The sequence below is a fragment of the Aricia agestis genome, chromosome 2 (assembly GCF_905147365.1).
Source record: "Aricia agestis chromosome 2, ilAriAges1.1, whole genome shotgun sequence".
Classification (NCBI taxonomy): domain Eukaryota; kingdom Metazoa; phylum Arthropoda; class Insecta; order Lepidoptera; family Lycaenidae; genus Aricia; species Aricia agestis.
The window spans coordinates 23,512,732-23,536,833 of record NC_056407.1 but is presented as its reverse complement, the minus strand read 5'-3'; the positions used below and the strand labels follow the sequence as shown (position 1 = coordinate 23,536,833).

The 24,102-nt window shown below is 35.6% G+C and overlaps 1 protein-coding gene and 1 long non-coding RNA gene across 4 annotated transcripts in view; both read left to right on the top strand.

Annotated features, from left to right (window-relative positions):
• LOC121739845 (CUGBP Elav-like family member 3) overlaps window positions 1-24,102 on the top strand; it is a 604,208-nt gene that overhangs the window by 271,387 nt on the left and 308,719 nt on the right. The gene's annotated exons all lie outside the window — the stretch shown is intronic.
• On the top strand, window positions 1,776-15,701 carry LOC121739850. The gene is made up of 3 exons (XR_006037501.1): window positions 1,776-1,786; window positions 10,643-10,645; window positions 15,578-15,701. It is a non-coding gene; the product is annotated as an uncharacterized LOC121739850 (long non-coding RNA).

The following is a 24,102-nucleotide window of genomic DNA, read 5'->3' as shown; positions in this document are numbered from 1 at the left end:
ACAGAAAGTACAATTAATTTGACAAAGTCGCTTGTAATTTATATTATGGTAACTATAAATTGCCTTTTATTTCCTAACTGTACGTCACATGCACAAAGTTTCAGCACTACACTGTCACATATAAAATGCTAATGTATTCAACGGGTGTGTATTTAGCTTTATTGTAGCAGTTTAATTTAACCTCAACAGTAATTAACCGTAACTTGTCGCGGTTAACTATGAACTTGACAAATACAAAAGTGTTGCGAACAAGTGAATTAATTAGAGTTTGAAGAGGTATTCTTTGTTATTTAAATAACTCACTCGTCGAGCGGTGGTGGGTTTTATTTACTGATGTACGCAAACGTAGCACCGACGTGAACATTTTGGTACCAGTTAGCGTACGCAAAGGGTAGAACTGCCCTAGTAGACAAGTGGTAAGCGATTATCGTAAACGCTAACAAAATGTATGCGATTTGACATAAGTCACCGCTTCGCTAGCGAATACTTATGTCAAATCCCATACATTTTGTGGCGTTAGCGTTGGCGTTAACTATAATCGTTTGCTGCTTGCTAATGACAGAAGTGGCTAACGGACATAGATGTACTGATTGTATTTGAAAAATACTAAAAACAAAGTAAAATAAATATTTAAGGAGAGCTTCCCATAAAAACAACGCACGCGCCTTTTTTGTTCGATGTCAATAAATTATATTACTATAATGTTTTGCTTTTACTCGTATTTCAAATAGTGTGTGCTCACTCTGATATATAAAGGGTGAAGAATTAATATGAATTAAGCATGCACTTTGTAAGTTTACAATAGCTATTTTGTTTTAAAGTTACTCGAAACCTATGAACGTTAAAACGTGTATCAGAGAGGGCGTTTTTTTATTAAAAATCCGTTCAAATTGAAAAACCCTGAAAGAAATTTAATACGAAGCGGCCTGAAGGGTTATATTCAATTTATCTTTTGACACGCAAAAAGTATTCGAACGGGTCCAGCGTTCAATATAAATGCAGGTCAGGAACAATGTTCCGCCGAGTCGTGTCAGTTGTGAGAGTTTCGGCCAGCCTGACATGACCCCTATAAAGACTCGTACATACTACGTGACGGAGAGGAAAAACAACGTAGTTGGAGACGGCTTGTGTATAAAATAATTTATAAGTAGGCATCTTCAAAAGTAATAGTGGCGATAGAAAAAAGATTTTTAGTGTGTAGGCAATCAAAAATATATGAATTGATGTCGATTATTGTAAATATACCCTTTATAACTTCTGGTATAAATTGATGCTTGCAGGCAAAATGATTATTGACGCATGAGAAGGCACAAAAGCAAACTCTAGATAGAAAAATCAAAATCTAGACTTCTAGATTTAATTGAAGTCTCTATTCTGGTGATGAGAATATTAATATTATTAACCTGCTACATGATAACAATAATAATAAATGTCGTATATAAAGTCTGTAACAAAAGATTTGAAAAGAAGTAGATAACTATTATTTCAAAATAATATCGTTTCAACTTTCAACTTCAAGGTTTTATTTCAGATTTTAACTGAGACGTATATCCACAGAATTAAATATTGATGGTCCAAAAATATCCACACGGGGACCGCGTAATGAAACATTCATATGGACTTCAAACACTTAGTTTAATTAAAGCTTCCTAGATGGTAAGTTTGTTTGCGGAGCCATGTCTCCCGGAAGCAAATAACCGGTTTTCTATGCTTGTTTAAATATACGCTGCACTGTGCAAGCAAATGTGCAGCTTTGACAGCTATCGCATTGCTAATGCTGTTATCTGTGCTGATTCTTCCCCGGAATACTGGCGGTATTGGTTGCTTAATACACGGATTCTGGAGTTGTTGACAGGAGTTTATAGGGTTATATTATTATTCGATACCACTTTTGATTGGCGTGCGTTAAATATTAACCAATCAAATCGCATATGATAGGTATTTCGAGAGATTTGTCTAAAATAATAATTTAATAGTCAAAAACTCTCAGGAACACGAAATAAGTTTATTTTCGATAAGTTATTGGTAACCTAGATTTGAATCATCTGATCTGTTTATTTGTTTTGTAAGTGTAGTGTTAGAGACAAAAAATGGTATGGGTACTTATTTTCATTCAAATATTATAATATTGACCATACGCAAATACCTGCAATATGATTTAACCATTCCTACGCCCATGAATGGCAAAGAAAGCTACCTAGTTAAAAAAATACTAACTGAATTAAATTTAAAACTTCTTGGCTTTACACCTACTATTTAAAGTACCACAGTTATAATATATTATAACGATTATTTAAGGATTTTATAATTTCGATGCGTTTAAACTTCAAACGCCAAATATTGTTCTTCATTCATCTTCAGCGAAGCAATTCGACTGCAAAATTGAGGACATGATCAAACAGTCAAACGGAATTTATGTTCTGCGCTGCGGGGATTAAAATATTAAAACTGCTGAGGTGTTTTCGTAACAATTTTTATTTATGGCCCGAACAATTGCACGCCTTTTACATTTTTTAAAGCGCAAATGATTTGTGGCCGACTGAGATATATTGGGGGTAATGGGATCAATACGGGTACTTTTGTTTGTTATAATGAATTATTGGCTCAACTTGAGATACTGTAATATGGCAATGTAAGCGCAGACGGTTTTGTTCTTATTTTGTTTAAAAGCAATTTAATGTTATATTTTTATCACTAGCTGTTGCTTCGTCTGCGTGAATGTATGTTATTAATTATTATAATCATAGATTAATTATTAAATTAGTCTATGTATTGTATATCTAGATTAAGAAAATTGAATACGCATCAACAACTATTTTATTTGGATAAGGTGTAACGTTATAGTCAGGGTTCCCTAGAACAATTAAGCTATCAATATCCAAAAATTAGCTGGTTAGGGTACCGTTTTAGGGTTCTGCAATCAACAAAACTTGGTTGACTACGAAAAACTAAAACGGAAGCCTAACCAGCAGATTTTTTGTATATTGATAGGTTTGGTAGGTTTTTGATATTGATATTATCATTGTTACATGGGATAAAATGGGGAAAAATGACTTTTGAAAACAGATTATTGTATGTACGATACCGATTTTAAATTAAAATGTTTTGATTTTAATTTGAAAATAGTGATGAAGTACATATTATGGAGAAGTATACGCTTCATCTCACATATTCAATAAACATATTATAAATTAAATTTATTGCTATCTATAAAACGGCATCGAGAATATAAAATGTGGTCTGTTTTCCACGAATTGGTCTAACTACATGATAACAAGATTCAATTATCCCGCGGTACGAGTTTCATATCCGTTTGTTTGTAATATGTGAAATCTACAACAAAATTGTTTCACTTTAGGTACTGGATATAATCGAATTTTAGATCATAGTTTGGAACATTGGAAGACATAATTAAAATTATGATTACATTGAAAAATACTACTTGTTGTACTTAATATGTTGTAGTGGTAGGCACCGTGTAGAGTTTCTGAAAATATTGATTTTAAAATTATTCAAAAATAAAACAATTTTGATTTGAATGTAAAACTTATTAATTGTAATAAATCAAAATCAAATTTTGTTTGAACAATTGAATTATTCAAAGGAAATAATTATTCAAAAAACTTTATATTACGCAGCAAACGAGTTTTTTTATTGCTACATAAAAATACAACATAATAAAGCCTTAAGTATATCTTAAGGCCTGTTTCACCACTTTCTGATAAAGTGCCTAACAGGCTATTCAAAACATTTTTGACAGATTCTCCATATTTGATCTGTCAAGTCAATTGGTGAATAGCCTTATCAGGAAGTGGCGAAACAGGCCTTACACTTTACAGTCGTTGTCGTAGGGCCCGCTACGAATTTCGTAGAGCGCTACAAATCTCGTAGCGCTCTACGCTCACTGTAGCACTGCTACGAGGCTACGATGCGAAAAATGTTTTCTTTCATTCTTTGTGTTTTTTTTTTTGCTTTAAATAAATACATCAGAAGCTTTGTATTAATTTTGTGTAACTTAGACGAGATTCAGAACTAGACTAATTGCTATAAATGGATAATACGAAATCATTAAGAATATCAACATATTATATCAATAGAACGATGATCAAAGTTTGAGTTTGGTTAACCGGAAATGTTTAATAAACTTTTTTTATTACATATTTCAAGAATGTTGCTGTAATAACTGTTAAGGATTAGATACTAAATTCTGAAGAGCAATGACATTACAAATATATCTTAACCCATCACTCCCCAAGCGGCAGCCGGCTGCCGCATAACAATTGAAAATCTACTGTGTCTGCGATTCCCACGATCGAGGTATTAAACAATAAAATAAAAAATATTGCCTGATGATACAAGGAACGGCTGCATAATACAGTAGCCCTACGTTACGGAAATTTTTCGTCCTGAAATTATTTGTTCGAAAAACTAAACCCAACGGTGTAGCGTAAACAAAAAAATCTTGCACAGTATTTTTTAAATATTTTATTGAAATATTGTTTGTATATTACAAAACTACTATTAAGCCCTGAAAATATGTAACAGAAATCATATGTTTTTAATCGTCGTACATCGTGTAAAAAGCAAGTTCTATTGATAAAAAATCCAAAACAGAAATTTTGTAACTTCATTAGCAACAAATAGTGTTTTGTGCTGATTTTGAACTGTTTAAAAATATCATTTAGTATTTAATTTCACATTATTATAAAATTAATTATTTCGAGTTGTAACTCAAGACCGACGTAAGCCGATGAATATGTTGGTACAAATTTTGCTTAAATACTACACCAACTAAATACTAGTACGTTAGTGTAGATGGGGATTAGCCCGCTCGGTGCGCGCTGGAGGGTGCAGCACATATTCCACAATGCATACATCAAATCTATGCCATAATAGGATACCACGTGACTTTATTCAGTGGTATTTAGACCATTATTTTGATTATATCAATATTAATATGCAAGTATGAACATGAAATAGCCATATAGTGTAAAAGAATAAACCGCAGATAAATCAATGTGTTTATGATTAGATCTGTCATGTGATTTTTTTTTATGAAATAAGGAGGCAAACGAGCAAACGGGTCACCTGATGGAAAGCAACTTCCTTCGCCCGTGGACACTCGCAGCAGCAGAAGAGCTGCAGGTGTGTTGCCGGCCTTTTAAGAGGGAATAGGGTAATAGGGGAGGGTAGGGAAGGGAAGGGAATAGGGGAGGGTAGGAAAGGGAATAGGGTAGGGGATTGGGCCTCCGGTAAACTCAGTCACTCGGCGAAACACAGCATAGCTCTCCCACGTATAAAACATGATTCATGAATAAGATGAAATTGAACTTTGAGTATAATTATTTTTCTACCTATTCATCACATATAATATTTTGTGTAATTGTGTAATCTTTAGACACAATTACACTTAATAATATATTGTAGTTAATTGTCGCACTACACAACACAAAAAATTGTTTTCACACTCACCTTTTCTGACAGCTGGGACACATACGTGGGAGAGCCATGCTTGCGCACGAATGGGCCGGCTCGACCGGATAAATACCACGTTCTCACAGAAAACCGGCGTGAAACAGCGCTTGCGCTGTGTTTCGCCGAGTGACTGAGTTTACCGGAGGCCCAATCCCCTACCCTATTCCCTTTCCTACCCTCCCCTATTCCCTTCCCTTCCCTACCCTCCCCTATTACTCTATTCCCTCTTAAAAGGCCGGCAACGCACATGCAGCTCTTCTGATGCTGCGAGTGTCCATGGGCGACGGAAGTTGCTTTCCATCAGGTGACCCGTTTGCTCGTTTGCCCCCTTATTTCATAAAAAAAAAGCCAAAGGAATCGTCTGACGGTACACCATACCCACATTACATAATATGAATTTTCAGCACCCACACCGGCAACAATAAATACATATTTCATGAAGTGCCATTGAATAACAATCGCGCCGGCCGCGGCCTGAACATTGACACATATTAAAACGGACTTTAAGTGTATTGGATTTTTACGTTCACTTTTTTTGCGAACAGTTTAGCTCAAGCCAATGACGCGTTACAAAAATGAAAGAGAGATTAACAGGTATTTGGGCATAGATAACAATAATTTTACCACTATTAAAAAAGTCTCTTCTACCATTTCTACAATAGAAAATTGTAAAATTAAATCTAGAAATTGATTGATTTATTGACTACTAGCTGTCCCGGTGTACTTTGTGTCACTTTAAAACCTTCCCTGGACTTCTACGAATATTTTAAGACTAAAATTAGCCCAATCCGTTCAGCCGTTTTCGAGTTTTTTAACACAATTGAAAATCCATTTATTTTTAGCGCGTAGTTTTTTATCCTATTTTTTCTAAATAGACAATGCAATATAAAATTTTATGTTTTTTTTTTCGGGTAAGCCAAACTTTTACTAATATAATACACAAACCGAGACTGCTACGTCAAATAAGTTTTATCCTGCCAAGCGGAAAATTATAAAAATTATGTCATACCATATTTTTCTATTTATAAATGTTATATTAAATTCCTGAGCTGTACACACGGAATTCCTTAGAAACATTTCGCTCTTAATATTAGTTGAGTACAATAGAGCGCAACACTTAGGTGCACGAAATTGGCAATAAGCCACCAATTACACCGTAGTGCAACGGCTGAGTGAGCACAGTCATGTCGCGTTCGAGCCTCGCCGTACAAACGCGTACTCTCAATGGACTTGTGTTACACTGAGTGTTGACGCTTTGTCTCCACGTTGATTCATGGAATTGGAAATTAAATATTGTGTAAAATATTATAAGCAGGATGCATATTACACCGTAGTGTAATAGAAATGATATATTTATGGTCTTTTTCAGCTATAAAAACTATATATTTTTTATACTTTATAGCTCATTGATTACAAATATCAATACAGTTATATTGTATTAACCGTCATGTTTGTGTTAATCGTCAATGAAAGAAAATAGTAAGGGCGGTTAAGTCACAATTATTATTTCTTTTGTATAATAAGGATATTCTTTCAGTTAAACTTGAACAAAAAATTGGTCTAAAAGTTTACAGTTTTTATTTTACTGTAATCGAATGTTTTTTCTCAGTTAAGTATAAATAAATAATCAATCCTTGAGAACAGCGTATTGAGCGTAATATACCTATTATATCAAATACGTTTGTACAAAATGTTTAAGGATATTAAAAAAATACTTCACACTTATTGTCCTCCACTAAGTAACAATTAGGTACCTACATAACAACAACGTTTAAATCTTGAGCTAGAAAACTTCATCACTAAACAAAACTAATGTAGTCAGGGCAAATAAATTCCGGGAATTAATGAACAAATTACATTACGGTGTAATATCGGAGGCCATTAAGTGAAGAAGACACAATTTGCAGCGGCCGGCCGAGCACTAAGGCCGCTTCAGGTGCCACCAATAGTCTAATTAAAAGAGAAAGAACTCCAATTCCCTTAAAGTGAATTAAAATTGGTTTTCACTGCTTCTTCTATGTAACGAGGATTTACGTTTAGCTTCGACGTAGCTTTAATTGTTTTCCCAGGGACTTCTAAATTAATTTTACCTTTATTTTATAACGGTTTTCGGTAATTTTCATTGTTACAAGGTATTTCGGTCTGAAATTATCAGTAATTTTGCAAGTATGAAATCAGAAGTTACGTTTTATGGGTACAGTATACACGTTTCGATTTGTTTACTTATTCTGAACTATAAATTAAGTTTAAAATTTAATCATCGTGAATTTTGACAGTAAAGTATTGAAAAACTCATAAGTTGTACAAGTTTTTAGGGTTCCGTCACCAAAGGGTAAAAATAAGAACCTATTACTGAGACTTCAAAGTCTGTCTGTCTGTCCGTCTGTCTGTCTGTCTCCAGGCTGTAACTCAAGAACGGTAATAGTCAGATAGTTAAAATTTTCGCAGATTATGTTGCCGCTATAACAACAAATTTTACGTGGGAGAGCCACGCTTCGGCACGAATGGGCCGGCTCGACCGGAGAAATACCACCTTCTCACAGAAAACCGGCGTGAAACAGCGCTTGTGCTGTGTTTCGCCGAGTGAGTGAGTTTACCGGAGGCCTAATCCCCTACCCTATTCCCTTCCCTGCCCTCCCCTATTTCCTTCCCATCTCTACCCTCCCCTATTACCCTATTCCCTCTTAAAAGGCCGGCAACGCACCTGCAGCTCTTCTGATGCTGCGAGTGTCCATGGGCGACGGAAGTTGCTTTTCATCAGGTGACCCGTTTGCTCGTTTGCCCCCTTATCTCATTAAAAAAAATACCAAAAACAAAACAAAATATAATATTAGGGGGGCTTCCATACAACAAACGTAATTTTTTTAACCTTTTTGGCTCGTAATCAATAATTGCACTTGCTAGGCACTTGAAATTTTCAGCATATCCTTTATTTTATTTTATTTTACATAGTTTAATAATTAATAATAAAATTAAAATTAATATTTTAGGGGGGCTGCCATACAAAAAAACAAATTTTCGCCTATTCTTCCTCTATAACCGTACGGAACCTTTCGTGCGCGAGTCGGACTCGCACTTGGCCAATTTTAATACTATTACAAATTTTTTATTATTAATAGATTTTAAAAGATTTTCTTTTTTAAATTCGTTACCAAAACATACAGTACTACAACTTTACAAATAAACAATGCCTAAATTACCAAAAGTATCTAGATTAGCAAAAACGTTTTACGTCGATTTGATTTAATCTAAAACATTTACAGGGTGCTTATCTCAATAACGTCTAATTTAATATACGTTAGGGTAGATAACAACGTTTTAACGTTACGCAGTAAAAACAAACTCCGACCCGCAAATATGAAGCCATAACTTTTCCTACGTCATTTATTGAAGCGAGATGAAAAGACTAAAGGTTATCAGAAGTGACCAATACACTTTAATAAAAAGCCTTCCATAATTTTCCTCGGCAAAAAGTAAAATATTTGGCCATTCTGTATTTTGGCCGCGCGCTTATTGAATTCATAATAAGCGGAAAGATAATATATTTCAAAGTGATATAAAATTTTGAAATTTATTTTTTGTCGAGATAAAATTAAAGGATGGACCAAATTGTAACCAATTTTGTTGACTCGTGGATCTAGATAATATGAAACAAAATACAATTACAATTTTTATTTTAAAAATAATAAGCAAAATGCTTAATTTTGAGTCTATAATAATAATTTTAAAATTCTAAAGAAAAAACTTTTAAGGTACAACATAATATAAACTAATTTCATATTCAACCTGGCTGTTGCAAGTATAAATCATGCTTTAATTTCCAAATAAACCCCCTTATCCTAATATACATCAGGTTTATCTCACCCAAACAGCTTAGCAAGTAAAATATTATCCTACAGTTTTCCTTAATAATATTCCTAGGCGGCTAAAGTATTAACTTCACATTTGTTTGCTTTAGTAATCCTTTTCAGTACTCAAGAGGGTACAGTCCCGAGGCCATTGTTTGGTACACACCACTAGAGACTTGCGTTTTTTCCTTTGATGTATTAAAAATTAAAATATTAAAATATGATAAAATTATTATGTTGAGTCAATATGTAAGGAAATATATTTTTTATCTTAAATTTTATTTGAACTAAATTCGTTCGATAAAATTGTAATATTTTATTGTCAACCAATTTTTGTGACACTTTTCAGTTTTCTCGGCTTCATAGTTTCCAAACGACTCTGGCCATAACAATTTAATTTACTGTGTAAAATTTTATTGTGTTTTTAGTTTTTCAATTCCCAAACAAGGGACCGATTATGTACGGGTTTTATAATATTATTTTAAATATCAAAAAACAAATTCCCACTTTTTCCCCACTTTTGTATGTGAAAACTCGTGACACTGGGGCGCTTGCCCATACAAAAGTAAAAAAAAAATTGGTCTTTCAGCGCTGCTACTTTCACAGTGAACTCTCTACAAGGAATACATACACACCCTAAAGTAATATCACTTAGTTTTGTTACACCCTGTACACGCCCTGAGTTTGTGACTTGTACTGCACCATAAAGAGCGTTCGGAAATGCGACCTCTCCGTTAATTAGAAAGTACCAAGACGACCATACCCCCCAACGGATTTTTAATTTGATCTACTGTCGGTGCAGCATAGAGTGGAAGTGATTTTGATATTTAAGCACTAGAATAGTGCAGAAATTGTTTTGTCCTTCAGTCTCATTTTTAAAGGCGGTAAAAATTTGATTCAAATACTCTACGCTTTTTTGCAAGTTTTTGAGCAAGAAATAATGCATCATCTCAATAATTTATATATAGAAATAGGAGGTATTAAGGCGCTCCCTCACTTCGAGCGTTCACTTATAAATAGTAATGTAACAATTTATATTCGTTTTTGAGCATTACACGTAAAAATTGTAATGTAACATTAAATATTCGACTTTGAGCATTACATTACATTAATACTACCTCCTTGACTGACGAGCGTTCGCGTGTAATGTAACATTCAACTTTCTGTAACGTTACATTACAAGCGAATGCTCCCGGTGAGGGAGCAACTTTAGACTTGATATAACACGCTCAAGCTCAAAAACGACCAAACCTATTTGCCTATTTATTACAAAATGATGGAAAATTGCAGGGTAAACACTATTTTATTTTTAAGGACAGCTAGTTTTGATGAAAATACAAAACATTAATAATAAAGCACTATCAAGTCCATCACACGACCGGCGACCGCTACGTCAAACTCATCACAGGCTCATGTTAATTACATCCAATCATCGCGTAACATTGCACCTTGATTGACGTCATATTATTATATTCAAAGTGAAAAGATAGCCGTGCAAAAATAAACCTTCATCTATAAAAAATAAGTGCTATTTACGAAAAATTGCAAGATTTTTATAATCTATAATGTAATTTACCTAATATAAGATGTTTTTGACTAAATGGCTTATGTACTTTTGGCAATAAAAATAATATTATTTTTATAATGCCACTATAAAGATGTCACTAAATTAGAAAAAATATATTTATCTTTACAAAAAACAACAAAGATCCGCTTAATATAATACCGACGCAAATTTCATTTCAATCACGCACAAAGCAAATATAAAATGTGGTTTGAATTATTCTGGTATGCGTAGCGGCGGCGTGTCAGGGCAAATTGGCTTTAAAAACAGGGGCGTAGCGGTCAAAATGGTTCGACACATCACAACAGAAGATAACTAAAAGTTGTGACATCATTAAAAATATGAAGTGGATAAGCTTCATCGATGAATCGGATATGATTTAAATTTGAATCCATTATACAAATGAAACGAGACGAAAACCCAACTCTATCGGCTCTAATGAACATTGAACATGTTAGCGGTTAGTTTTGTGGACGCCTGGACTTGTTTGGGGCTTTTTCGAATGTTTTTGATGCTATCTTAATTAATGTATTACGATTAATGCATCAATTTAAACGAATTATACACGTGACGAAATGATTTCCTAAAAATACTTGTCATACGTGAGCAGGAGATCCACCTATAACTGCTTAGGCATAGACATTTAACGGTTTTTTTTTCTCATACTTGAACTAAAAACCAAGGCCAGCCACCGTTTTAGACCCTTAGGGCCAAATCACACTGGAATAGCAGCTCAGCGGCAAGCATTTTCAGTGTCATATAATTTTAAACTTTATCTTCATTATTGTAATACATAGTATCGCTTGAGAAATCGCGGCCGCGCGACTTTCCAAGTTTCTCAAACGATACTATGTATTGTAATAATGAAGATAAAGTTAAAAATAATATGACACTGAAAATGCTCGCCGCTGCACTGCCACTCAGGTGTGACTCGTCCCTTATCTCATAGCAAGCTCCAGTTATAAACTAGGTAAATATATTTTTTAAGTAAAATTATTCTCTGCCTAAACGTAACGTAACATTAGCGATTTTATATGCCAGAAATAACCTTAATATATTTTACCCAACTATAAAAATGCTATTCAGTCAATATAAACTTTCATTAAAATCTAAAATCACACCGAACGATCTTAAAATCGAGGATTCGAAATCAACGTCTGGTCAGTGTAAAAATCTTGGATCCATTACCATAATTAAATGTGGAAGTGTTGAAAAATTGAATTTGAATAGAGCCTATCAGGGCCTCGGCCCGAATAATTGGCTTATCCTTTGCCGTAATGGAGGCTTTTTCGTTAGACGAGGAGGTTTTTCGCCGTCACAGACAATCAAGGGTTTACAGTATAATGTGATTCCTGCGTTCGCGTCTTGATGGTTCTCGTTCTAAAGTACTAAATTGGATCGCGATATCTTCATTTATATCATTTCTGGATTGCGCTATTCAAAGAATATTTAAATGATGTTTCTATCCTGAAACTGATTAGGTCTTTTTGCTGTTAGATTGCTCATCATAGTTTCGCAGATGACCTAAAATACCGGCGCGACGCTGTGAACTACGAAAAAGTTGTTTACAAGTCTACTGTCTCACGACAATATGTTGGTGGGCAAAATGTTTGTTTATAGTTTAAGAGCAAGATAAAGTATTATGATACTTCATCTTGCTCTTACACTTTTTCCTAGATTGCGGCGTTTTAAATGCGATTATTCCTATTAGTATTGTATTGGTCTTTACATTCATTGTATTATTTTTTAACTTGATGTAATAAATGATGATATATCGAAATAACAATTTGAAAGCAATAAGTATATTTAGGATGAATAAATACTTTAAGGAAGTATTATTTTTCAAACGACAGCATAAGGAAGTTGTAAGTTTTTCCATGAATCACATTTTTTCGATCAATACAGGGAGTAGGGACCGCTCTATTGACCTCAGATAATAACTAAACTGGAATGGTGCTTCCCTATTGGAATAAGGACCTTCAGTTCTTAGAATCAAACAATATTGTTTGGTTGCTACTGTTACGGACAGAACTGCTTTCTTTTGTTACAGTTTTATTTCAAGATACTAGCAAAAATGACATTAGGAGGAAATTGTTAATGCTATTAAAATGTTTCATATAGATTTTAATGTACTGTCATTACTCAAAGGCTATATTGTAAAAAGGTTAGCAAATCAGATTCATTGTTATTAACAATGAATCTGATTTGCTGGAATAAAATTTGACAGAATAAATCTTAACTTTATCATACCGAGTATTACCCACGCTTTGAATCACAAGAATAAGGGCAAACTAGCATCCCTTAAGAGACATACGTTACGTAACATACTTACGACTGAAACAATGCCATGGAGAATAGATACTGTATGTCAAAATATACTATCGTATTTGAGGCTATGAATATATACGATATTGAATGTACTGTCACTTCTTGGTGGAAATTCATGTTTAATTAATAATTATACACTTTCCTTGCACTTATTCCACTTTATTTTGATAGATTTATTACAAAATTATTATATACACGACCGGTTTCGACAAATTCATTCACCTGATGATGAATTTGTCGAAACCGGTCGTGTATATAATAATTTTGTAATAAATCTATCAAAATAAAGTGGAATAAGTGCACGGAAAAAGTATAATTATTAATTATGAATATATAGTTCAAGAGATGTAAGATACCATACAATAATCACACTCATGTTATAATTAAATGTTGACTGTTGCAATTGAAACTCATATTACGGACCGATTCAGATGAAATTTTGTGTTTGAGTTATTTTGAGTATCTACCAGAATTGAAATCGTATTTTAGTGGAAAATGTACGATTTTCGAGTGTGCTAAGGAAGTTTTAGTGCTAAAGAGTTTTAGCATCATCTAACAACAGATCATGTTGTGTAGAATCTGTACTATCTTTATAGGGAGGAAAAGTTTGTTCGTTTGCATCGAATAGCCTCTGAATTTCCTGGGCTGGTTTTGGTTTTTACCTAGAATAGACTACGAAAAATCACATAATATACTTTTTTGGAAATTTACGGCAACCACAACATGCTTTTTGGGCGACAGACCTGCACGTAACTTCTAGTTATAAGTAAATTTACAAATTAAATTCCTCACCCTTGTGGCCACAAGAATAAGTCAAACCAATTAAGAATTAATTTCCCAACAAAAACTACTTCACAAGACAAATGAAAACACGGAGCGGAGTAATCCACAATTACGTAAGGACATCGGTAAGAGATCCCGGAATGAAATTCATAATCCCGGACGGACGATGAAAGAATTGCGGAAACTAAAATTATTTTTCCCTGAAACAACGCTTTTGGATTGCTATTTAAGCTCGGATGTTAATTTACGCTTATAATTACAGTCAGTACAGGTAACATACTTATATTATAAATGAAAAAATATGTTTCTGTCTAGTGTCTGTTACCTCTTAAAGCCCAAACCACTGAACCGATTTTGATGAAATTCAGCATGGAGACTACTGTGAGTCCCGGAAATAGACATAAAAATAATGTATTAATTACGACTCCTGCACGATAATCGTTTTGAAGCTATTGCATCGATTTTATTGTAGGCTTCAAGCGCGGCGACCGAATCAAGAAAATCAAGAAATTCCGTAGGGTAAATAAACCTAACACCGACTTCGACTCCGACCGGCACAGCGGCGCGGCGCAGCGTTGCCGTTCATCGTCTAATGTCGTTTCAGTTCGGCAAAATTCAGCACGGTGTTTGTGTGCGATTATGGGAATTACAATAATATTATAAGTTGGTGTTAATAATCAACTTTTAATAATATCAAAACGATTTGTAAAAAATAGGTTTTTAAATATGCCTGTAATTAATTCGCGTAATTGAACCCTTATTAAAAGTTTCTGATACAATGAATGCATAATTGGTAAATTGTATTTAATTTAGTATTATTCATGTGAGCAATTTGAATATGTAAATTTCTAAATAACAATTTATAGTGAGCGCTCAACTACAAAAAATAAACATTGATTAACATGCGTTTTGTGTTGTTAAACAAATGTTCTGTCTGCTCGTAGTTAATTTACATTGACTGGATGTCGCCCACAATTTCGTTGCTCCAGAAGTAGCTTTTCGCGTATTTTTAGGGTTCCGTAGTGAACAAGGAACCCTTATAGTTTCGGTCTATCCATCCATCTGTCTATCTGTCTGTCTGTCTGTCCCTCCGTCCGTCTGTCCGTCCGCGGTTTTGCTCAGAGACTATAGGATCTTTTTCCGATTTAGAGATCAAGGATCTAGGATTTTCCAGATTTAGAGATCCATTTGTGGAATATGAAGTTTTAAAGTGGACAAAATCTTTAGAGTACAGTGTCCCCCCTCTACCAGCTAAACGGGTGCTTCTGGAAATGTGAAAAAATACACGGGAGTAGGAAATATGCTAAATTTAAAAGGAAATTATAACAGCTAAGACGACTTCATAAATTATAGAGTTGATTGACTTATTAAGTCGATCAATTAAAAAAATGTATTCGTCGGAGTATAAACTTATAAAAGAACTTTTCAAAATTGGTCTAGCGGTTTAATCGTGAAGAGTTAACTGACAGACAGACACACTTTCGCATTTATGATTAAAAAGTACGCTACGAGAAAATTGAGAGTAGGTACGTCAATCATTGCAGAGAAGAAAAAATGGGTCATACAAGAATAATCCAAGTGAGAGTCAGTCCACACTGCGCGATGCGTCAGCATTGCGTCGACGCAGAGCTGCCGTTGCGTTTTTTTACATACAAATAACCAAGGTTTTTCAAACGGCGCGCTGCGTCGTCGCAACGCCCACATGACGGACAGCAGCCCCCGAGACGAAGCGGGTGTTAACGTTAAACCTGGAAACAAATTATCGGATGTTTTCATAAGGCGCGACTGACGGATGCGGCTTGTTTCTATTTGATTAATACAAAATACACTTAACTGTGCACATTGCCTGACATAAGTCGCGACCTTGAGCGTTCGGACGTCCGAACAGAATCTGGCTATCCGGATGTTTTTGCATCCGCAGACGTCCGCGAATGCATCGTGCACATTGTTAAGCCGCATCCATCAGCCGCGACTTCTGGATGCATCCAATAATTTGTTTCTAGCTTTAGACTACTTCGTAATAAATCTGCGATAAAGCTGTGATGACGCATAGCCCGCCACCGTGTGGCGGGCTATGCGTCAAACGGCAGTGATGCGTCGACGCAACGCGCCGTTAAGAGGATACACCAGGGGCGAGAGAAATTGAAAATAGGTATATGAAAATGTATTGCTGTTTCACCAATCTCAAGTCTCCCACCGCAGAGCGCGATAGAGATAACACGACAAAAGTTCTAATAAAAGAACAGAAAATCTTCGATTCGTTGTCCGCTGATTCCTTCTCAAAAACTTAACCGATTTAAGTACTTTTTTCTTTAAGAATTAAATCAAGGTTTGAGCTGTATTTCTATGTTTTATTTTTTTTGTATATTTTAGCCAGTTTTGTTTTCTGGGTGTTTTAACACAGAGGAAAATCTTGCCATTTTTTTGGGTTTTTGGACGTTCTTATCTTTTTTAATAATAAAATTATGAAAAAAAGAAAACATAGAGACATGCTAATAGTGGCCATAGATATTCAGAAAAAATCATAACTCTACCGGCATTATCCAGGGAGGAAACAGGGGACAACGTTTGTATGGAAAAACGGCGGTGTGGACTCCTCTTAACGATAACATTAACGCGTGTTAATTCATACACAACACGCGCGTTATTGTGCCTAATGCTACTTTACAACTTCCAATTTAACTTAGCAGATGTTTTATGGTGGAAACGCGTTCTTAATAATTCCCTTTATAGTCTATTTCAACTTGTTAACTGGCTTAGCGAAGTCTTTAGCCAAAGTGGATTTATATTGGGCTTAATATGGAAGTATATTTGCGAGCATTTGTTTTCAAAGATAAATAAGTTTTGAATTTTTTTTTGTTTAGGTTTTTCGTCAGTTTTAATTTTTTGTTTTTCCTATAACTTGATACTTCCTAAGAATATTTTTCTTGAAAATAAAAATGAAAAATATTTAATTTATAAATCGGTTAAAAATTATTAACACTTTTAGAACGTCTACATGGGACCTACTACCGGTTCGGGAACTAGTCCTAGACTAAGCTTTCCTAGAATGTACCCTCACATGTCACAGCGCCAGAAACTTGTTATTACAAAAACATTCATCTGAATTCTTTCTCGTATTTTCTAGAGTCAAATAATTATTAATTGATATAGCATTAGATTAAATTGATAAAATGTTCCTACATATGATAATAGAAGGTTAATTATTGCAATTAACGTATTGATGCGCTTCGAACTTCGGAAAAGGCAACAAAAAGACCTTTAAGAGGAGTCCACACCGCCCTTTTTTCCATACAAACGTTGTCCCCTGTTTCCTCCCTGGATAATGCTAGTAGAGTTATAATATTTTTCCTGAATATCTACGGCCACTAATACGATGCCCCTATGTTTTCTTTTTTTTCATAGTTTAATTATTAAATAAGATATGAACGTTCTAAAACCCAAAAAAATGGCCAGATATTCCGCTGTGTTCAAACGTCAAGAAAACAGATTTGGCTAGATTATACAAAAAAAGCAAAACATAGGAACACAGCTCAAGCCTTTTTTTAATCTTTAATGAAAAAAGTACTTAAATCGGTTAAGTTTTGGAGAAGGAATCAGGGGACAACGAATCGTTGATTTTCTGGATTTTCTGCAGTTGTCTCTATCGCGTTCTGCGGTATAGGCTTGAGGTAAGGGAGACAGCTATAGATTTTACACGTGCTTTTTTTTCATTTCTCTAGCCCCTGGTGTATCCTCTTAAGGAACCAGTAACCATTATAACAAATTATAAGGGAACTTTTTGATCAAACCCATGAGTGCACTGAGACAGATTATTCCGTTTTCATTCAAGATACGTGTGGCTGGTCAAAGGCCTTTGATATTTCGTTTTGTCATACCTATTACATAATATTTTATTCTTATTATGATTGATATAATGCGTATGGGTGTTAAAATCAATGAATATATTATTATCTACGCAGATGAATGATTCCTCGGTAAAAATAATATTTTTTTATTTAAAAAAAAGTAGAAATAGTATCATAGTAAGATGGTGGGCTTTCTACTTTGGTCAGGTTACCTCAAGCTCACCCGATGTGATGATTCACTTTGATTTGATATATTAAACCGACCATGATCTGTAGTTCCTCCATAAATTATGTTTCTTTCGATGGTATTTTATAAGATAGTAAAACGATGTATCAGAAATGGTAGCTTATTACAGAAGTATAGAACGCTAAATATTCAATTTTCTCCGCCGTACATAAATACAGAAAGCAGTTGCTGGCAGACCCTCGAATAAAGCCTTCAAAAACTATTTAAAGAGGCTTTGTAGGCAATTGACGGGGTCTCAGGTAGGATATTCTTCAGTACAATACGTCTTGCGGATTTTCTTTCAGTGATACGGAAATATTGTTTCCTTTCCTTGTGAACAAAGCTATGAATAATTTTTTTCATTACAATAGTTCTCTTTTGTGTGTGAAAATATGGATATATTTATTATTGTCAAAAATTTGTAAGTACTTACAGTTTTTGTAATTTTAAAATTCCAATTACTATACAGTCGCGTGCGCACTTCCGTCAGTGGCGGGCGTGTTCGTTGTGTGCAATTAAAATGTCGGTCAAAATTAAGTGCAACAGTTGTAATATTGTGATTGATGAGTTGCTTTCTTATTTGCAAAATAAGATATCGATTGCAGATGAAGAGACGTTAGTGAAAATATGTGCTTCAACATTTTCGAGCGAGCAGATAAAAGAATCTAAGGAGTTGCTTTTTGATTCGGTACCAAAAGATTTCCATAAAATTAGTCGCAAAGGAAAAGGCAAGGAAAATCGTATTCTTTATGACTTGATTTCCTTCTTTAAAGTGACTGATCCTGATGTTCTCCCGGTGTTCGTGGCGCGGGATCTAGATAAGCTCCCACCAATATCATTTGATCACTTAGATACCTCGAAGCTACTTAAGGATCTAGCAATTGTTCGCAGCGAAATCGAGAATATAAAATCGTCCTACGTGACAATTGAACAACTAGAAGAGCTGAAAAAAGAAGTATTGCAATCGACAAGTACTTCGCCTCCCTTTTCGTCAGCAAAAATAAACATGAAAAGGGGTGCGTATAGAGATAGTGGGCCGATAGCCTTGTCAAACTTGGATGAATCTTTTGATTTCAACAACGAAATAAACAATTCGGTGCAAATAAATACCAAAAACCTGGAAAACAGTGTTGAAAATGACGGTAGGGGCAAATCTACAAATATTAAAAGCCCGTTATCGAGGCCGCTTTGCGCTGAGTCAACCGATAACGAACAAGTTACCAATCAGCTGTGTATAGGCAAGTGCACAGAGGAATGTCAGTCGTATGCCGCGCGTATAAAGTCGAATACGAAAAACACTGTGAATGACGGCTGGGAGATAGTGCAAAAAAGGCCCCGTAAGGCTAAGAATTATATTGTTGGGAAGAAAGGGAGTGTATTAGTTGAGGCCGAGGAGAAGTTTAAAGCGGCGGAGCGATATGTACCCCTTTTTATTACGAATGTGCATAAAAATACATCCGAATCTGACATCGCTGCCTATGTGCAATGTAAAACACAAGAAATTATCAAGCCCGAAAAAATTATAATGAAACGAGATTGCGATTATAACGCATATAAATTCTTTGTGCCTCATCATAAGCTATCTCTGTTTTTGGACGATAGACTATGGCCTAAAGGAATTATTTTTCGCCGATTTGTTAACTTCAAGACGAAACAAAATGTAACTTCTGAAAGAGATGCCGGCAAAATACAAATTACATAGTTATGCATTCTTATAATTTTGTTACATTTAACTGCAAAAATGTTAAACGCTCCGTTGACAACATACGAGATTTGTGTAAAAACTCAGATATAATAGCCCTACAGGAAACATGGCTAACACAGGAAGATATCCCGTTTCTAAATACGATCTGTGATGACTTCGGCTGCACGGGGGTGTCGGCTATGGACACGCAGGCTGGCCTGATAAGAGGTCGTCCGTTTGGCGGTGTGGCCCTGTTGTGGAGGCGCAGTGTTTTTAGTGACGTATCTGTAGTGGAATGCAATAACTCGCGAATATGTGCTATTAAAATAGTGTTAAAACAGAAATCTATACTCGTGATGAGTGTGTACATGCCTACAGATGAGGTAAACAATCTTGTGGAATTTACTGATACGCTCAGTTCGGTAAGTGCTATTATTGACAGTAGTAGTTTAGACTGTGTATATATTTTGGGGGACTTAAACGCCCACCCATACGAACGTTTTTATTACGAACTTGATAATTTTTGTGCGGAGCAGCAATGGATATGTATTGATATGGAAAAGTTGGGTATAAATTCGGACACCTACACTTTTGTCAGTGACGCACACGGGTCTAGAAGGTGGCTCGACCATTGCATTATAACTAAATCAGCTGTAAACTCAATTAAAAGTGTATATACTTTGTGTGATACTTATTGGTCAGATCACATGCCACTTGTTATTGAGGTTAATTTAGATAATGTATTGTCAACAAAAGTAGATACAATTTTCAGTCATAATAAGGTTATATGGGGGGAGCGCACACAAAAACAAATTTCTTCCTACCAAAACGAATGTCATAGTAGGCTAAGAAATATTGATTTTCCTTCTGAACTTCAAAACTGTAGTGACAAAATGTGTTGTGACAAAAGTCATAGAAGTATAATAGATAACTTGTATAAACAGATTGTCGATGCCCTTAGGGAAGCGTCTATAATAAGTAGTAAGAATGTGAGACCTAAGAGGAGAATTGTCGCGGGGTGGAATAGACATGTGGCGCAGGCGCACCGTGAGGCTAAGGAGAAGTTTAATATATGGGTTGCATCTGGTAAACCTATTTGTGGCAAAACCTATGACGAAATGTGTTTAACTAGAAAAATATTTAAGTCTAGACTGAAGTGGTGTCAAAACCATGAGACGCAAATAAAAATGAACATCCTGGCCTCGCACCACTCTAAACATGATTTCCGTTCTTTTTGGAAACATACAAATAGGCACCAAGCTCGGCCAGGCCTACCGATTTCTATTAACGGGGTAAATGAGTCTAATAAGATTGCAAATTTATTCGCGAATCACTTTGTAATAAAGTCTCCTCTTGGGCCCTCACTCTCAATGGTGAGTGCTGGTCCCGTCGTGGACAGGAATATATTTTTTAATACTAAGTCAGTAATTAATGTTATTAAATCCATGTCAAAAGGAAAATCGCCTGGCCACGACGGGCTCAGTATTGAGCATCTAAAGTTTGCTGGCCCACATCTTCCTAGATTGCTTTTTATGCTGTTTAATTTTTGTATTGGACATAGTTACATGCCAAATGATATGATGCGCACAGTGGTAGTACCTATTGTAAAAAATAAAACGGGTGACCTAGCCGACATTAGTAATTATAGGCCTATATCACTGGCTACCATCTTGTCAAAAGTGTTTGACAGCTTGCTTAATACACAGTTAAATAAGCATGTTCAGTTACATGACAATCAGTTTGGTTTTAGACCTAAATTGTCCACAGAAAGTGCAATACTGTGTCTTAAGCATGCTGTCAGATACTACAATAAACGTAAAACACCAGTTTTTGCTTGCTTCCTCGACCTGTCTAGGGCATTTGACTTGGTTTCCTACGACATACTATGGAAGAAGCTGGAACATCGGAATTTACCACCAGATCTAATTAAAGTCTTCAAGTACTGGTATGGGAACCAAGTCAATTGCGTTAGATGGGATGGTGCGCTGTCTGCGCCATATGTGTTGGAGTGTGGAATGAGACAGGGGGGGTTATGCTCGCCAACCCTGTTTAATATTTATATAGATGGCCTTATTGGTGAGCTCAGCAGCACCAGAGTCGGCTGCTATATAGATGGAGTAGGTATTAATAATATAAGTTACGCGGATGACATGGTGCTGCTGAGTGCATCAGTGTGTGGGCTGAGGAGACTGGTAGCCATGTGTGCAGCGTATGCCGCCTCGCATGGACTAGTCTACAATGTCAAAAAAAGTGTGGTCATGGTCTTTGAGGACGGAAGTAGACGCTGGTCGAATGTGCCCTCTGTATCTATTAATAACTGCGTGTTACAGAGGGTACACAAGTTTAAATATCTAGGACATATGCTGACTTCCGACCTCAAGGACGATGACGACATAGAAAGAGAACGAAGGGCGTTGTCGGTTCGTGCTAATATGTTGGTCCGTAGGTTTGCGCGCTGTACGAGGTCGGTCAAGATTACTCTTTTCAGAGCATTTTGCACGACCTTCTACACGTGCAGCCTGTGGAACACATACACGCTTAGGGCCTACAACGCTCTTCGTGTCCAGTTTAACAACGCATTCAGAATGCTGTTGGGGCTTCCCCGCTACTGCAGCGCTTCGGGCATGTTTGCTGAGGCACGCGTGGATTGCTTCTACGCCACTATGCGCAAACGATGCGCGTCTTTAGTGCGAAGAGTGAGGGGGAGTACCAACAGCATTCTTGCTATGATAGCTAGTCGACTAGATTGTCCATATGTGCGTCACTGCTGTGCCATATCTAACGGTATGGAGCAGAGGTGATGCACAATGTACTCAAAATAGGTATTATTATTTATTTAAACTTATAAAGATAATTTTACTAACATAATTTATAAGCCTTTACTAACAAATGAGTCTATGTAACTTGATTTAATAAACTATTTCATTTCATTCATTTCATATATCTGGTCTCTGCTATATCTAAATAACTAATTGATGTCCGATTTCAGAGGTATTTTTGTCTAAAGTATATCTATTATCTATTTAATTAGACTAGCGCTAAAGCTCCTAGTCAAAACATTTCTCGGTTTCTAAGATTCATTTCGTAAAATTAACCAGATATTTTAAATAATAATGACTAGCTGTTGCCCGCGACTTCATTGCGTCCACGTCAACATTTTTTTTTCGTAAAAAATATTTTTTTTTATAAAAAATATCCTAGTCTGTTACTTCTGATACCACCGGTATCTTGTGTACAAAGTTTCATGATGATTCGTCAAGACGTAGTTTTTGCGTGAAAGCGTAAAAAACATCTGCACGCTTTTACATTTATAAACGTGGGAGAGCTATGCTTCGGCACGAATGGGCCGGCTCGACCGGAGAAATACCACGTTCTCACAGAAAACCGGCGTGAAACAGCGCTTGCGCTGTGTTTCGCCGAGTGAGTGAGTTTACCGGAGGCCCAATTCCCTACCCTATTCCCTTCCCATCCCTACCCTCCCCTATTACCCTTTTCCCTCTTGAAAGGCCGGCAACGCACCTGCAGCTCTTCTGATGCTGCCAGTGTCCATGGCCGACGGAAGTTGCTTTCCATCAGGTGAGCCGTTTGCTCGTTTGCCCCCTTATTTCATAAAAAAAATATATAATAAGGATGTACGTTCCCTAAGTAATTATTGATAAATAAGTTTTTAGAAATAATAACGATATTATCCACAGTATTCACGGTAACCCTCCGCTTCCGGTGGCTGCCGGAAACACAATTACCAAACTGTAAGAGTGGAGGACGTGACTCAGCCGCAGTCCGCACACACATAATGTCTATATTACGCCTGTTTCAATAGAAAGTTTTTTTTAAAAGCTTTTATTAGGGTTCCGTACCCAAAGGGTAAAAACGGGACCCTATTACTAAGACTTCGTTGTCTGTCCGTCTGTCCATCTGTCTGTCGCCAGGCTGTATCTCAAGAACCGCTATAGCTAGATTTCTGAAATTTTCACAGATTGTGTATTTATATCTGTTGTCGCTATAACAACTAAAAACAAAATAATATTAATATTTAAAGGGGGCTCCCATACAACAAACTTGATTTTTTTGGCCTTTTTTGCTCGTAATCAATAATGATAAGAGGTAGGCACTTGAAATTTCCATAAAGGCCTTTAATATAAAATATGTTTACTTTAATAATTAATAAAATATTTAAATAAAATAAATAATTAAAGGGGCTCCCATACAAAAAACACAATTTTTGGCCTACTTTTCTCGATAACGGTACGAAACCCTTCGTGCGTGAGTCCAACTCGCACTTGGCCGATGTTTTTAATTCTTGGCTTTAAATAATTTTAAGAGGTTGTGGTCTCTAAAAATAAAAT